The sequence below is a fragment of the Crassostrea angulata genome, unplaced genomic scaffold, assembly GCF_025612915.1.
Source record: "Crassostrea angulata isolate pt1a10 unplaced genomic scaffold, ASM2561291v2 HiC_scaffold_45, whole genome shotgun sequence".
Lineage (NCBI taxonomy): Eukaryota > Metazoa > Mollusca > Bivalvia > Ostreida > Ostreidae > Magallana > Magallana angulata.
Genome location: NW_026441600.1, coordinates 18,491 through 29,369, shown reverse-complemented (window position 1 = coordinate 29,369; position 10,879 = coordinate 18,491).

Genomic DNA, 10,879 nt, shown 5'->3' with positions numbered 1-10,879 from the left:
GAGATATAAATCCCTGAAATGAGCCAGAACCCCTGGGAGCCACTTGGTGGTACCCCTACAGCCCAAATCTGAGACCGGGAAATATTAGCCCCATATGCCCCCTACACTACCCTGTTATTCGTTTGATGCACACTTCAAAGATAAGGAAGATAATGGGCCACTTTTAACCCCTATATCATTGTGAAATGCTAAAATATGACAAAGTTCGGGTGAGCTAGCCGATCCCTTGTAGGGGTCAAAGGTGCCCTCTAACGCTTATTATGAATACCTCTTGAGGTCCTCTACTGAATCCAAGTGTTTGCAAGTTCCTGTGGCCAATCTCAAGTGAGATATAAATCCCTGAAATGAGCCAGAACCCCTGGGAGCCACTTGGTGGTACCCCTACAGCCCAAATCTGAGACCGGGAAATATTAGCCCCATATGCCCCCTACACTACCCTGTTATTCGTTTGATGCACACTTCAAAGATAAGGAAGATAATGGGCCACTTTTAACCCCTATATCATTGTGAAATGCTAAAATATGACAAAGTTCGGGTGAGCTAACCGATCCCTTGTAGGGGTCAAAGGTGCCCTCTAACGCTTATTATGAATACCTCTTGAGGTCCTCTACTGAATCCAAGTGTTTGCAAGTTCCTGTGGCCAATCTCAAGTGAGATATAAATCCCTGAAATGAGCCAGAACCCCTGGGAGCCACTTGGTGGTACCCCTACAGCCCAAATCTGAGACCGGGAAATATTAGCCCCATATGCCCCCTACACTACCCTGGTATCCGTTTAATGCACACTTCAAAGATAAGGAAGATAATGGGCCATTTTTAACCCCTATATCATTGTGAAATGCTAAAATATGACAAAGTTCGGGTGAGCTAACCGATCCCTTGTAGGGGTCAAAGGTGCCCTCTAACGCTTATTATGAATACCTCTTGAGGTCCTCTACTGAATCCAAGTGTTTGCAAGTTCCTGTGGCCAATCTCAAGTGAGATATAAATCCCTGAAATGAGCCAGAACCCCTGGGAGCCACTTGGTGGTACCCCTACAGCCCAAATCTGAGACCGGGAAATATTAGCCCCATATGCCCCCTACACTACCCTGTTATCCGTTTAATGCACACTTCAAAGATAAGGAAGATAATGGGCCATTTTTAACCCCTATATCATTGTGAAATGCTAAAATATGACAAAGTTCGGGTGAGCTAACCGATCCCTTGTAGGGGTCAAAGGTGCCCTCTAACGCTTATTATGAATACCTCTTGAGGTCCTCTACTGAATCCAAGTGTTTGCAAGTTCCTGTGGCCAATCTCAAGTGAGATATAAATCCCTGAAATGAGCCAGAACCCCTGGGAGCCACTTGGTGGTACCCCTACAGCCCAAATCGGAGACCGGGAAATATTAGCCCCATATGCCCCCTACACTACCCTGTTATCCGTTTAATGCACACTTCAAAGATAAGGAAGATAATGGGCCATTTTTAACCCCTATATCATTGTGAAATGCTAAAATATGACAAAGTTCGGGTGAGCTAACCGATCCCTTGTAGGGGTCAAAGGTGCCCTCTAACGCTTATTATGAATACCTCTTGAGGTCCTCTACTGAATCCAAGTGTTTGCAAGTTCCTGTGGCCAATCTCAAGTGAGATATAAATCCCTGAAATGAGCCAGAACCCCTGGGAGCCACTTGGTGGTACCCCTACAGCCCAAATCTGAGACCGGGAAATATTAGCCCCATATGCCCCCTACACTACCCTGTTATTCGTTTGATGCACACTTCAAAGATAAGGAAGATAATGGGCCATTTTTAACCCCTATATCATTGTGAAATGCTAAAATATGACAAAGTTCGGGTGAGCTAACCGATCCCTTGTAGGGGTCAAAGGTGCCCTCTAACGCTTATTATGAATACCTCTTGAGGTCCTCTACTGAATCCAAGTGTTTGCAAGTTCCTGTGGCCAATCTCAAGTGAGATATAAATCCCTGAAATGAGCCAGAACCCTTGGGAGCCACTTGGTGGTACCCCTACAGCCCAAATCTGAGACCGGGAAATATTAGCCCCATATGCCCCCTACACTACCCTGGTATCCGTTTAATGCACACTTCAAAGATAAGGAAGATAATGGGCCACTTTTAACCCCTATATCATTGTGAAATGCTAAAATATGACAAAGTTCGTGTGAGCTAACCGATCCCTTGTAGGGGTCAAAGGTGCCCTCTAACGCTTATTATGAATACCTCTTGAGGTCCTCTACTGAATCCAAGTGTTTGCAAGTTCCTGTGGCCAATCTCAAGTGAGATATAAATCCCTGAAATGAGCCAGAACCCCTGGGAGCCACTTGGTGGTACCCCTACAGCCCAAATCTGAGACCGGGAAATATTAGCCCCATATGCCCCCTACACTACCCTGTTATTCGTTTGATGCACACTTCAAAGATAAGGAAGATAATGGGCCACTTTTAACCCCTATATCATTGTGAAATGCTAAAATATGACAAAGTTCGGGTGAGCTAGCCGATCCCTTGTAGGGGTCAAAGGTGCCCTCTAACGCTTATTATGAATACCTCTTGAGGTCCTCTACTGAATCCAAGTGTTTGCAAGTTCCTGTGGCCAATCTCAAGTGAGATATAAATCCCTGAAATGAGCCAGAACCCCTGGGAGCCACTTGGTGGTACCCCTACAGCCCAAATCTGAGACCGGGAAATATTAGCCCCATATGCCCCCTACACTACCCTGTTATTCGTTTGATGCACACTTCAAAGATAAGGAAGATAATGGGCCACTTTTAACCCCTATATCATTGTGAAATGCTAAAATATGACAAAGTTCGGGTGAGCTAACCGATCCCTTGTAGGGGTCAAAGGTGCCCTCTAACGCTTATTATGAATACCTCTTGAGGTCCTCTACTGAATCCAAGTGTTTGCAAGTTCCTGTGGCCAATCTCAAGTGAGATATAAATCCCTGAAATGAGCCAGAACCCCTGGGAGCCACTTGGTGGTACCCCTACAGCCCAAATCTGAGACCGGGAAATATTAGCCCCATATGCCCCCTACACTACCCTGTTATCCGTTTAATGCACACTTCAAAGATAAGGAAGATAATGGGCCATTTTTAACCCCTATATCATTGTGAAATGCTAAAATATGACAAAGTTCGGGTGAGCTAACAGATCCCTTGTAGGGGTCAAAGGTGCCCTCTAACGCTTATTATGAATACCTCTTGAGGTCCTCTACTGAATCCAAGTGTTTGCAAGTTCCTGTGGCCAATCTCAAGTGAGATATAAATCCCTGAAATGAGCCAGAACCCCTGGGAGCCACTTGGTGGTACCCCTACAGCCCAAATCTGAGACCGGGAAATATTAGCCCCATATGCCCCCTACACTACCCTGTTATTCGTTTGATGCACACTTCAAAGATAAGGAAGATAATGGGCCACTTTTAACCCCTATATCATTGTGAAATGCTAAAATATGACAAAGTTCGGGTGAGCTAACCGATCCCTTGTAGGGGTCAAAGGTGCCCTCTAACGCTTATTATGAATACCTCTTGAGGTCCTCTACTGAATCCAAGTGTTTGCAAGTTCCTGTGGCCAATCTCAAGTGAGATATAAATCCCTGAAATGAGCCAGAACCCCTGGGAGCCACTTGGTGGTACCCCTACAGCCCAAATCTGAGACCGGGAAATATTAGCCCCATATGCCCCCTACACTACCCTGGTATCCGTTTAATGCACACTTCAAAGATAAGGAAGATAATGGGCCACTTTTAACCCCTATATCATTGTGAAATGCTAAAATATGACAAAGTTCGGGTGAGCTAACCGATCCCTTGTAGGGGTCAAAGGTGCCCTCTAACGCTTATTATGAATACCTCTTGAGGTCCTCTACTGAATCCAAGTGTTTGCAAGTTCCTGTGGCCAATCTCAAGTGAGATATAAATCCCTGAAATGAGCCAGAACCCCTGGGAGCCACTTGGTGGTACCCCTACAGCCCAAATCTGAGACCGGGAAATATTAGCCCCATATGCCCCCTACACTACCCTGTTATTCGTTTGATGCACACTTCAAAGATAAGGAAGATAATGGGCCACTTTTAACCCCTATATCATTGTGAAATGCTAAAATATGACAAAGTTCGGGTGAGCTAACCGAACCCTTTTCATTGTCAATGTTGTATTCGAAGGTTCACGTCAAAACATGGCCGATACAAAATAATCCCAATTTCACCTGATGATTTTCGCTGTTTTTGACTGCTACATATGATAATTTTTTTATGAGAATAAAATCACAATGCTGGGTGTTCTACTGTCTCATATTCGTAATAATACGATGTCTTTTTAATTTTTAATTGATGCTGTTTCCGGGGGAGTAAATAGGCCCGAGGATAAATTTTTTAACACGCACATGTTCAACGTCGATGTAAACAAATTATCTTGCCACACTGAGTTGGATTTGAGTTTTTATTGTATTTGTATCGTTTTATGCCTTTTAATTTACTTTAATTTATCATTTCTTTTATATCACAATACGTTTGTATATCACTCAATACGATGCATATAGTTTTTCTATTTGTATCAATAAGTCTACACTTAGGATAACATTATTTTCATAACTTATGACCCGTATAGACGTATTTCATTTCTATCCAACATAGAAGCATTTATAACTCTTATCCAGGCGAGCTTTACTGCTTTGGAAGTCGGCAATGCTCGTACAAATTATTGAGCATTAATCATTTTGATATTAATTAAAATATGTCGATAATTAGGTGAAATATAATTTTTCTGTTCGAGTACTCTCAGTCCTTTGATGAATTTCCTTATTGGCTGCTAGCTTCTACGGGCTTAGTGGCTGCTGTTAGTGGCTGCTAGCTTCAGCCTGGTAAACATATTAGGTAAATAACTATTCATAAACTGATGGTTTTGAGACTCCCCCTGCTACGTGTAATCTAATGAATGGTGATATGTAAATGCATATAAAAAACGGCTTGGCACAAGTGAAAGATAAAAACAATCTTAATATATTTTACGTGAAATCGGGAGAGAAAATAAGTACCAATGTGAATCTTGCTGGGGGAAACTTACCCATTGACCCGATTTTGTGAATCGAGCTTAAAAGAAAAAAATCTGCCTTATTTCAATGGCGGTGCGAAATGTTTTGACAATATTTCAAATAAACGAAATATTTATATGAACCCCCAGCAAAAACTGCAAAATACATTACTTATTGAAGGATTTTTCATAAAAATATGTTTGATTCAATGTCATTATTCACTTGTGCCGATGCGATTTTTATAGATTATTTACCGTGTTAGAATACACCCGTCACGTGCTTAAGAAAAATATATGACGTCACAAAATTTCATCAATTATAGTGTTGGATATCACTGTTAATTTATGTAATAAAAGTTTAAAGAAACTCGCTAGGTTAAAATATTTTTCGATAATTTAAATAGTATCGTTTTTCGATATATCTTTAGCTTCGGACAGCCTTAACATAGCCGCGTTAACAATATTGTTATTTCCATACTTGCGTTAAAGCTATACACGCTATAATTTGCGTCAATTTTGAATAAAGGGGAAAATGTATGTGTTTGATTACTAATAAAAGTTACCTTTATTCTGTTAATTATAATGCTCAATTCGATCACGTAACAAATATATCAAATAATAAACAATAAAAACTATTTATTTTCCTGCCAGGAAAGTAATGCCTCCTCGTGAATATCAATCTATCACGTGATATCGACAGCTAAATTTAGCCTATCATACCAAAAGTGGTGAAGGGTCAACATCTTCATAATTGTGATAGTTTCACAAAGGAAAGGATATTTTCAGTAAAGCATGAATTTTTCCGATACACGAGTACAAACAAAAGAAAAAATTACAAGCCTGTGAGTAAATATCAATTCTTCCTTTAAAAAGATGACGTAGACCTGTGTTTTTCCCCTATGTGATATTTATAGATCCTATAAGTGTTAATGCAGAAGTAAGGGTATCGTGAATGACAAACGTATTTTACTCATTATACATGTATGTATTTCAAATTAACAAATGTTAAGCATATTAAAAATCAAGTTGGATATTTAATTAGGCAAACAATAACGACCACCAAGTTCTCCGCGGACATGCGCAATGAGGTCGGTTTCGCTCTTCCTTCATCAATATTCATGAAAAAGTATATTTTCCTGGGAGGAAAATAAACAATTAACAATCTATATCTTTGTAACGAGATGGAATTCACCATTGTAATTTACAGATTAAGGATAACTTTTATAAGTAGACAAACACATGCGTTTTCACTGTCATTCAAAATTGACGTAAATTATAGCGTGTATAGCTTTAACTCGGTATATCCTAGTGAACTAAGAATTAAAGATACCACAGAGTATGCGTCATCTGTTTCATATTTGTTTTTCAGTAACGTCAGTAAAAAGTGTCAGTACTTCTCTAAGTTTATCAGTACTGTCTAAGTTTATCAGTACTGTCAGTAAAAACTTTTCTAAGTTATCAGTAGTGTCAGTACATTGTCATTAAATGTCTAAGTTTATCAGTTAAAAATGGGAATGTCAGTATTTTTTTGACTTAGTAGTGGTAGCAATATAGCTTCATCACTTGCATATAGTTTTTTTTTTGTCTCTCAGTTAATTCAATATGCAAGGTCATGCTTTTCATATGAACAGTTTTTAAGGCGAGAAAAGCTTCTAACAAACAAGCTGATAAAACAGGACTACCAACAGTCTCGTTTGAATTCATCTTTTTGTAAGTTCTATGGTCGATACAACAATCTTGTCAGCTAATACAATCTTCTACTAAGTCGCGTGCTGACTGAGGTTTTCCATTGTTAGACCATAGCTTATCAATTAATTGTTTACTGACTTTTCCGGGGTTTTTATGAAGACAAAGAGCACACGGCGGATGTGACCGGTCAGCAGAGGATGCCCACCCTTCCATGGCACCTGATCCTACCTCTACCTTTTTAGAGGTTCGTGTTGCTCTGCTTCGAATTTGTATTTCGTTTTATGGATTGTTTAGATGATTGACAGGTTTTTATTGTCATTTTGATACTGTGTTAGAACTATATTTAAAAAATGTTATCCAATTTTCAAAAATAGATATATGAAAATGAACAGGCAGGATATATCAGAGACATGGGCCAGAATGAATCGTATTTAAAAAAGTAAATGTAGCTAGCTGCAGGTAAATAGCTTGTCGGTTTAAAAAAAAAGGATTGACTACCAGTGATGAACAGATCCTTTCAAGTTATAAAAATTACGATTTACGGTGCACTATCTATTTTTTTTTCAAACATTTCGAAACATTTCGAAAAAGAGTCCAAACATTAATTGTATAATTGGTCTAATTAATGTATTCAGTACAATATCATATAAATATCAATCGTTGAACTATATCAGAAAAAAAGATGTAGAGTATGCTGTGGATAGTTCAACTGCCATCCAACTAACATGCCAAATAAACCGTAAAGATGTCAACACAAGCTAAGCATGGTTCACCAATCCATATACAGATATAAGGTTTACCGCCAACTTTCCATTGATCTACAAAATATAATTTTATATAATGTTTACTGTAAACTATAACTTTTATCAAACTCTGAAGTAGTTTGATTCTTGATTATGATTAATTTTGATATTATTTAGGTAAAATTGAAATAGCACGCGACCGCATGCATTTTTACACAAAATTTATCAATTCAACATAGGCGTCGGAACCGGGGGGGCTAGGGGGGGCTTAGCCCCCCACTTTTTTTTGCAAAGTTATACCTAACCATTAGAAACATAGCATGATAGAGGGTTCTTTTTTTTCGCAGGAAAGATTATCGTTCCTAATTTACCTTGAAAGATTGAGAAGTTAGATTCAGAAGGATACTAGAGCCCCCCCCCCCCCCCCCCCCCCCCCACGGATTAGGAATTTCATGATTTTGAAAAAAAAAATTTGGTTAAGTAATTGTTTTTTTGGAAGTATAGGCCTACTCCCCCCCCCCCCCCCCCCCCCCCCCCCACGGATTAGGATTTCCATGATTTTAGGAATTACTTTTTTCTCAATATTTCTGAGGATTAGTCTAGCCCCCCCACTTTCAATTTGCTTCCGACGCCTATGTTCAAGATGTATCAGATCCATGGTGAACTCACTTGTTTATACTTTCTTGTTTTCTTGTTTTTAACACCTTCAGGAAAATTCTTTTTAGCCAAATTAAAATCACAAATTAATAAATATCGCATAATTAGCGGTTTATCGTGTAAAGAAATATCCAAGTGGACTAGCGAGAAAATGACTAATTTCTGCGTTAAAAGGCATGTTTATACATGAATAGATGAATACATTACTTAACTGCAATAATTTTTAAGTGTTTTTACAACGTTTTACGGACTCATTCCAGTAAAATGTATCTCAAATCTTAAGTAGAGTCAAAATGAATGTGCATTATCATTTTTTAATATCGTATTGTAACGATTTGGATTTGAAATATATATATATATATATATATATATATATATATATATATATATATATATATATATATATATATATATATATATGAAAAACTCTTCAACGCATATAGGAGAATTTAATATCAAAATGACACACATAACAAATTGCGATATTCTATTGTCTCACCTTCTTTTGGCGTGTGATAAGACACTGAACTTGGTGTATTCCGTTTGTTCTCCGAAAACCGATGTGAAGACAAACCTTGGATATCTAGTAGTACTAAATATATATATATATATATTTATATATATATATATATATATATATATATATATATATATATATATATATATATATATATATATATATATATGTGTGTGTGTGTGTGTGTGTGTGTGTGTGTGTGTGTGTGTGTGTGTATATATATATATATAAAGGTCAAATGTTTAAATCTTAATCTGTCATCTATATAATACATGCATAAGCCATAACGTTTCATTGGAAAGCGAAATTTATCAGTTCTAACTAAATCATCTAGATCGATATTTAATTCTTTAAAAAATGTACGATTAACCCGATGTAATGGTTATACAGCCTGTAGATACATCACACGTATCATTGCTACAGTTACAATATCTTTGACATCTATATCCGTATAATGGATAAGGGCATTTAGTTGTACAATTCAGGCCGCTGTATCCTGGCTTACATTCTAAAAATAAGAAAAAACTGGGGGGTTTATCAAAAATGTCAATAACATTATTTTTTTTTAGATAGCAACATTTTAATCTTTCTTTTTGTAATGTATAGGGAATTGTTTTAAGTCATTGAGGTTGATGCAACATTACTGTAAAGATGAATTTCCCTTTCGATAAATTTAAATGTGATTTCTTAGTTTTAAAATTATTTTTTTGCTAAAAATTTAAAATATATGCGTCTTACGTTCACATCTGTTGACCAACGAGTTCCAAAAATAGCCCACACAACATCCATTAAAGTTTCTGTTGACAAAATGGAAAAACAGCATTTTACCCATGTAATATTTAGACATATTCTTTTTTCTTAGCTAACCTTCCCACAAAAACATTGTTTCCTTTGTGTTTCATGTAGGTATTGTTTATTACCAAGAACCATACGATTCATAGGTTTAACATACATACATAAGTTAAGTTAACAAACATATGTAGACATTTTTTTTAAGACATCACAATATTGTAATAGACTGCGTGTGCACAAAGCAGTGTGCAAAATGTATACACAGGGCGAAAAACCATCTTTAAGCAAGTCCTTAAAGGTGGCTTAAAGGTGACTTAAAGGAGCTTAAAGGCTATACAACCTTTAAGCCGCCTTTAAGTCACCTTTAAGCAAGTGCTTATAGGTCCTTAATGTCCAAACCTCTTTAAGCTACCTTTAAGCCACCTTTAAGCATCTTTAAGTGGCATTTACGCTCTCTTTACACTGCCTTTACACTGTCTTTAAGTGGCCTTTAAGTCAATATTGATCAAGCTGAACAATAAACACATATATTAAATGCAAAAGCTCTTTTATAGAGATGGGAGGGGGTCATCCGAGTGATAATATAATTTCCAAGGAAGGGGGGGGGGATGTTCCAGGCGGTTTTAATCGTCGCTCCATTAAACACCGATCGCTATCATCAGCACCGCTCTGATGGACACAGATTGCCGTTATAAAATTCTTTATAGTTTTTTGGGGGTTTCAAAATTATTGTAGGTATGAGCGCAGTCTCTGTATCTTAATATGTGCATAAAACTAATTAAAGTATGTTTGTTTCCTATTATAAATTAATGGGTGAAAAAAATCTCTCTCTCTCTCTCTCTCTCTCTTTCTCTCTCAGTTCATCCGGTTATTAAACAAAATAAAGATAATGAACCAAAAATGCATGATTTAATTTGTTAATCGGTTTAAGGTTTGTATTTTTTTTTTCAATTTTCATTATTTCTAACTCTAGATCTGCTAGATACATGTTAAAGATAAAAAGACTCTCAACTGCCTTTGTTATATCGGGCAGGATATTACTGCTTTGTTTGTCTAGACATAGTTTTGTTCGTTTGTGTATATCTAATTAGAGTCTATTGTTTGTCCAACTTAAGAAAACCCCTGGAACTAACACAGAATATACAAGATATACACAACAAGTGTGTCGTGTGCCCAGGTGCACGTCAGGGTTTCTAAAGGCGTTGAATCTTAGAATGTACGAGTATACGATAAGTCTAGTGAATAAAAGTTAATTTACATTTGTAATTCATTTTCAAAGTATTATTTCCTAGCTCTGGGTTTCAAAGATCTTACGTCTACAAATTAACGATACATGTATGTAAGAGTAAAATCTTGAGGCTAATTAATTAATGTACCGGTGATCATAAATAGGGGTTGATTATTTAAATATATGTATAAGGGTAAATATGTCAAATATACCCGGCCTG